Source organism: Rhipicephalus microplus, chromosome 3 (assembly GCF_043290135.1).
Source record: "Rhipicephalus microplus isolate Deutch F79 chromosome 3, USDA_Rmic, whole genome shotgun sequence".
NCBI lineage: Eukaryota > Metazoa > Arthropoda > Arachnida > Ixodida > Ixodidae > Rhipicephalus > Rhipicephalus microplus.
The window spans coordinates 27,115,513-27,121,729 of NC_134702.1; the positions used below are offsets into that span (position 1 = coordinate 27,115,513).

General features: G+C 48.5%; 1 non-coding gene across 1 annotated transcript; it reads right to left on the minus strand.

Annotated features, from left to right (window-relative positions):
* Positions 1-4,598: 4,598 nt before the first annotated feature.
* On the minus strand, positions 4,599-4,670 carry TRNAE-CUC (transfer RNA glutamic acid (anticodon CUC)). The gene has a single exon. It is a non-coding gene; the product is annotated as a tRNA-Glu (tRNA).
* Between the last annotated feature and the right edge of the window lie 1,547 nt (positions 4,671-6,217).

Genomic DNA, 6,217 nt, shown 5'->3' on the forward strand with positions numbered 1-6,217 from the left:
GACAATACACTTTCGCGTCGACGCCAAACCGTCACTCAGCACGCACCATATCCTCCCACTTATCGGTTCGCGCTTCAGTTGATGAAAGAGAAAATAAAATAGATCACAGAGCCTGTTCATGGTCGGATGCTGGTAGTCTGTCATTCCTGTACAAGCCACGACACGGTGTTCAAGAGTACGCCATTTCGTGAGGCATTATACCTTGCAAAAAGAGTCGGGGAAAATCGGTCTCGAAAATAAATGAGCAAGTGCGTGGATGATGGATGACGGCACTCATAGGCAAGTGTTTCGTAACACCTCCAGAGTGTGACATAGGAAGTGGCAGAGGTGCAAGAACCACCCATTACATGAAGGTGGTGGCCTTCAGCTCATATTTACCTTACTGCTCCTCTTCCCAACCCGCCATCTTGTGCAGCTTGGCAGGAATGTTATTGCTAACATCTCTACGAGGGTGCCCATCTTTGCTTGTTCGTTTTCGTCATAATGAATTGCTCGCTCTCATAGCACTGCACAAAAGAAGCGCTCGTGTCTGTTTGTCGCTAGTTGCTTTGACCTCCTTACCGGTTGCATTATGGCATACAATCCATTCCGCAATGATCTGTGCACGGCACACAGGACGGAGATTCGAACTCCGGTCACAGTGGCTGCATTTGAGTGGGAGCGAAGTACAGGAAAAAGTGATGAGCACTTTTTCCCTTGTAACAGCAAGATGTAACAAGTCTTCGTAAAATGAGAAGAATGACGCGTTATATATTGGCATGCTCAGTCCACACCCTTTCTGGAGTTCCTACATCTGCTCTGGCCTACATCGTCGCATACTGTTGTGCCACAAAAGGAGTTAACCTATACCAACTTTCGAGGTGGTCGTGTGTTCAGGAAAAGTGGGTAACGATTGTACAGAACATAAATGAAGAGAGGATAAATGAAAAAAGGGAGAGCGATGAGCAGTGTCTCACAATGAACTGCAAGTCTTAGTAGCCCTCTAATAGTGGGCAACTATCTGCAATAAATGTCTGAAACGTAGAGTAGCAATACTGGAATAATTGCCACACACTAACTTCACTGTTATTTTCTGTCTATATGTGTTCATTGCATCTTATTCTTCTCTCATTTCCTGGAGCAGTACTGGATTGAAATTAAAGGCTAGTAATATTCTTACGTCACTGCCAAGAAGCAGAAGCGGAAATATACTCAAGCTTGTCGTCATGTGCGAAGTGACACCCACGATTGTAAAGGGAAAAACAAGGAGAGTAACGTCTTTTTGGAATACAGTTATGCATTAAATGTGGCACGCATCTGCTTGTGTATGGTATATGGGATGGAGAAACGAAGCAAAACGCGTGTAGGTGCACTTGGAACAATGAGAAGGGGACACAATGACACTTGGTAGAAGTGTCGCTTAGAGTACTGAAGGGTGATAACAACAGTATCTGAAGTTTTACTTGCCAAAACCATGCTAATATTACAAGACACGCCGTAGTGAAGGGCTCCGAATATTCAGTCCATCTGCAGGTGTTCCTTATGGTGCGAAATACACGAACCTCTACCCTCCATCGAGACGCAGCCATCGCGACCGGCATCGAACCAGCAACATTCGAGTCTGCAGCCGCGTACTGTAACAGCAGCACCATCGAGGCGGATGCGACCAGAATAAATAATGTGTAATCTTTCAAGACGAACTTAGGAGGGAACCAAAAAAATAGAAAGAGAGAGACCGAGTAAGTCAATAGTTATTTATCAGTGTTGGGTCGATTCTTGAGCCATCGTCACACGTGAAAGGTCCATAGCCGGCGCGCAAAGCTCGCGACGGGTGGTAGGTGCGCGCTCGAAGCACGCGCCATGAACAGCTGCGTCGATCAGATTTAGCAGGCAAACAACATAAGCAACGAGCCAGCCGTCGCAGCAGCACCGATGGGCGCACATCGGGCAGCGAGGTAAGGAGAACACGTGGTCGGCGAGGAAGACGGGGGTTGGTAACGACAGTGCTGCCCGATGAAGAGGAGAGATTCGCCGCCCTCGTGGTGGCGGTGGCAGCGCATGGCTAGGACCCGAGACAGTCGGCTCTGCGGGTTCGGGACACCGCGGGCTCACTCGGGACTCTATTTTGAAAGCGCGTCTGCGTCGAAGAACGGGCGAAAATAACCAAAACGAAGACGAAGGCGGCGTATAGAACCAGCGGGGGATGCGTAGCTCCTCGAATGGGGCGAGAGTGACGGAGACGACGGCACGAAGAGTACAAGCGCATGCTGTGGCGGTGGTTGCATATCGCGACAATGGCGCGAGCTGCTGGCACTTGATTCGGTGGGCGTGTCGCAACTCCCGCTGTGGGAGAGTTCGGTGATGGGGCGCGTGTGCGTGTGTTGCTGAGAGAAGACATCCTCCGAAGTTCTTTCAAGTTTTCGGCAGTGCTGCAATTAGGAGTCGCGCAGCGAATAATGTGGAAGAAAGGGAATTGGAAGGCTGAAGTGTTGAGAGACGGTCTTTCACAAGAACGATAATGAATGACTGAATGAATGAATGAATGAATGAATGAATGAATGAATGAATGAACTTTAGTTAAGGTCTGACAGTTTCCTTCGGGTAAGGCGGGGGAAGAAAAAATTGACCACTCTCCCGTTTCAACCGCCCACCGTCGATCATGGTGGCGGTACCTCAGGTGACGACTCGAAGTCCTTGGACCCGGGGAGCATCTTCGACTTGCTGGACGGCCCAAAGATGGTCGGCCAGCTCGCCGCTGGTGAGAGCCGCCTCCCATCGGCAGCAACGCTGACGACGTCGAATCGCAGCAAAAATTGCTTGCATGCATGCAGAATTTTCATGCCACCACGTGCCATTTATGTTCGTAATACAGTAACGTCCCTCAATAGTGGATTTGGTAATAATTTCATTTTGCGCATTTGTGAAGTACCCACTAGACATTCGTATGGCTACGCGCACAGCTGCGCGCTTTGTTCGGTCCGTTGCTGACATTTACGATAATGTCCGCGCGCTTTATTTATTTATTTATTTATTTATTTATTTATTTATTTATTTATTTATTTATTTATTTATTTATTTATTTATTTATTTAATGCATACTGCAGACCTTCACAGGTCCAAGCAGGTGGGCACGGTACAAGTAGTAAGTACATGTTAGGCACTCAAGTCACATAGAAAAGGAAAAAGAAAAGAATTCAACATACAAATACAGGTTTACACACCCAACACACAGTTTACACACAGTAAATCAACCAAAGTGAATCTTTATACAGAGTTTTTTAGAAGGTTCCATTCTTCCACTGTTCGTGGAAAAAACTTTGTACTTGGTAGGCCTTTAAACCAACCATTAGTTGTGCGATTCACATCTTTGAATGATTAGTGCAATTCTAAGCTTCTGTCGCACAATACCACACAAGTTAAGGAGGCGTCTCGCCTCGCACAACAGGACAGTCGTATAGTTTTTTTTTTTTTTTCGAAATAGCTAAGAGCACTTTACCTGACGTCTACGTCATGGCTCCTTCATCACTACATCATACGAGAGATAGGTAGATAAGTTGACATACAAGACTTATGGGACAAGAAACGACATGAGTCAACAGACGACGTGAGGTACAACATTTCGAATCTTGGAAGATCAATGACCGTGGATGGCAGCGATACCGCATATCTTTGCGCAGGTTAGAAAATGCCGCCCGCATCTTCCCACGGGAGGAACTCGAGTAAATGAGTCGCAGAGTGGTGGGGGTTTCACGGGAATGTTGCGTAATTGAGTATTGTTTCAGAATGTTTAATTGTTATTTCGTCTTTATTGTTGCTATTTATTCAACAAAGGAGAAGCGTTGCCTTCAAAGAGTTGTGGGAAGCTGATGTTGGGTTGTGCCCCACTACTGGTCGAAAGTTGTGGAGATCTTGAAAATTGGGGGCCCACGACACTGGGCCCCAAGACGCGTTGCGTAGGTTGCTGTTGCAGTCGGAGGATCAGCATAGTTTGAGAGCTGGGTCAAACGCAGGCTGCGTTCGGTCAAACGCATGGAGCGCCACCCGCGGCCAAATTGAAGATTGTGCAAGACGCAGGCCATATGACACCGCTGCGTCTGCTTCGTCTCGCTGGTGACTCAAGACGCCTTGAGGCCCACGACTTTTGGTACTTGGGGCAACACGAACGCAATACCCCAGGATGGGCTTCGATTCTGCGCATGCGCTTTGGTGCGTCGCAAGCTTCTTGGGGCCCCAAGCTCCTTTGGGGCCCCAAGCTCCTTGGGGCCCAAGTTCTCAAACTCTCTACTGTTTCTTGTATCGCATTGATTCGATTCAAGCAAAGTGTCAAGTCAAGCGAAAGGCAAGTAAAGACGCCCTTAAATGAATTCCGAACGCAGCATTGTTCGAGGGAGAGGAGTACTGGGGTGAAGTGCTCACCCCCATTGTGCATGCTCGGCTTGCTGAACGCCCGGTGGTGTCTTATTTTTTTATGGCTCCTATAGCGACAGTTTTGCGTGTGTCTTCCTGGGCCGGCATGACACGCTAGCATGCGCAGTGGGGGTGTGCTGACGTGCTACATCGCGCGAGTAGAAATGCTCGCCATTTCAAAAGAGAAACTGCTTTTATTTTTTAAAGGCGCTTTCCGACACCGGGAATCGAACCCGGGCCTCCTGGGTGAGAGCCAGGTAACCTAACCACTTTACCATGCCGGAGACTATTTCTATCTCATTGCAGTATTCTTGAAGTGGATAAATCAGATCATGGGCTGGCTAGTTGTAAGTACATAGTTGACATTTGCGACGCGCTTTTTGACCACTGTTACATTTGGCCCAGCAGTTCGTCTCAGCCGACGCCATTGTGCGTAAGCCGGTCTGATAGAATGCTTTCAACCCTATCAGTGCCCCAAAAGCAAAAAGAACAACGCTGTCCTGCAAGTGGGCCAGGCAGTTTGCTGAGGCCAGATTAGGAGGAACTCGACGGAACCATCGCGAACAAACCTTTGTTAAACCGGGTCGAAGAGCGTGAGACGGCGCCACTGTTGCAGTTCTGATAGAGTCAACCTCTCGGCTCGGCTATTGTCGCCCACGCGAGGTCGTCACAAAAGCACCGACAGTTCGGAAGCATGAGAAGGCGTCGCATTGGTCGTTGTCAAAAATCTAGCACCTGGACAGCCATGTTCGAGAAAGTTCTGGAACACTGTAGCAGAACGCAGCTATGGACCGCTGCTGACGTTTGTGTCAGCGGCCATCTTCTTCCTAGAGGAGCTCGACTTTCTCTCTCCGCCGCACTCTATCTCACCTCAAATTGATGTGTTCAAGATGTGGGCCGGGTTCATCATTGTGCGGTGCACTCGTGTTACCCATGGGAAATTCGCACCCGTGTTTCTCATCAACCGAGTAGTCCAAAATCTGCACCCTTTCTGGTGAATGGACCACTGAGACATCACGTCAGCTGATTCGTGGCAACAGTGGTCACCGCCTTCTTCGGATCTCTGTGATGGGCTATAAAAGCCGAAGTCATTTGTAAATATTAGCTGAACCTGAGCTGAATTTTCTGCTGAATCTCTGTACAGTTTCATCGTTCTCATCACGTGTATAAACATTCTTTCTATCACAAAGAACGCGTCTCCTCACTGGCGAGCATCGGTTATGCGGACGACGGCGGGGGAGCCGCTACCCTAAAGATACCCACCGCACCTGCCATCGACCTCGTGACCTTTACAACTGGAGGCAGCGGTGGGATGCCATCATCAACCTCATACGCTTTACAGCACAAAGAATAGACATACGAAAGCCACAAGTGGTGGTAGTAGTACAGAACAAGAGCGTGACACAACACGAGCGGTTTTAAAGTATCTTTCGACGCAACGTTAATTTTTGCCAACGTTTGCATTTGTGCCAGCACGCAGCACAGTGATCCAAGTCCCTTTGGCGTTCATGTGGCACTTCGGTAGGAATTTATTTTATCTGTAGAACACCTTTTAGTCGATTTACTTTGTTCCGTCTACCTTGGTGTCTCTCATAAGTTGATAAGAAAACAAGACGGGGAGCCTGCCGCGTTGGGCTCGGAGGGCAGCTTTGCAGCTGCTGTTTGGCTGCTGTTCCAATTGTCACGTGACCATAGAGGGCAGTGGCTAGCTTTGAGCTGGGCGGACCCTACGTGTCGCGACATCGCTACCAGTGCCTCAGCATACCGACGGTGCCTATCACTGTTACGTGGAATGGGTCTATAACTCTTTGTATATCCATTTCCTGTTTCG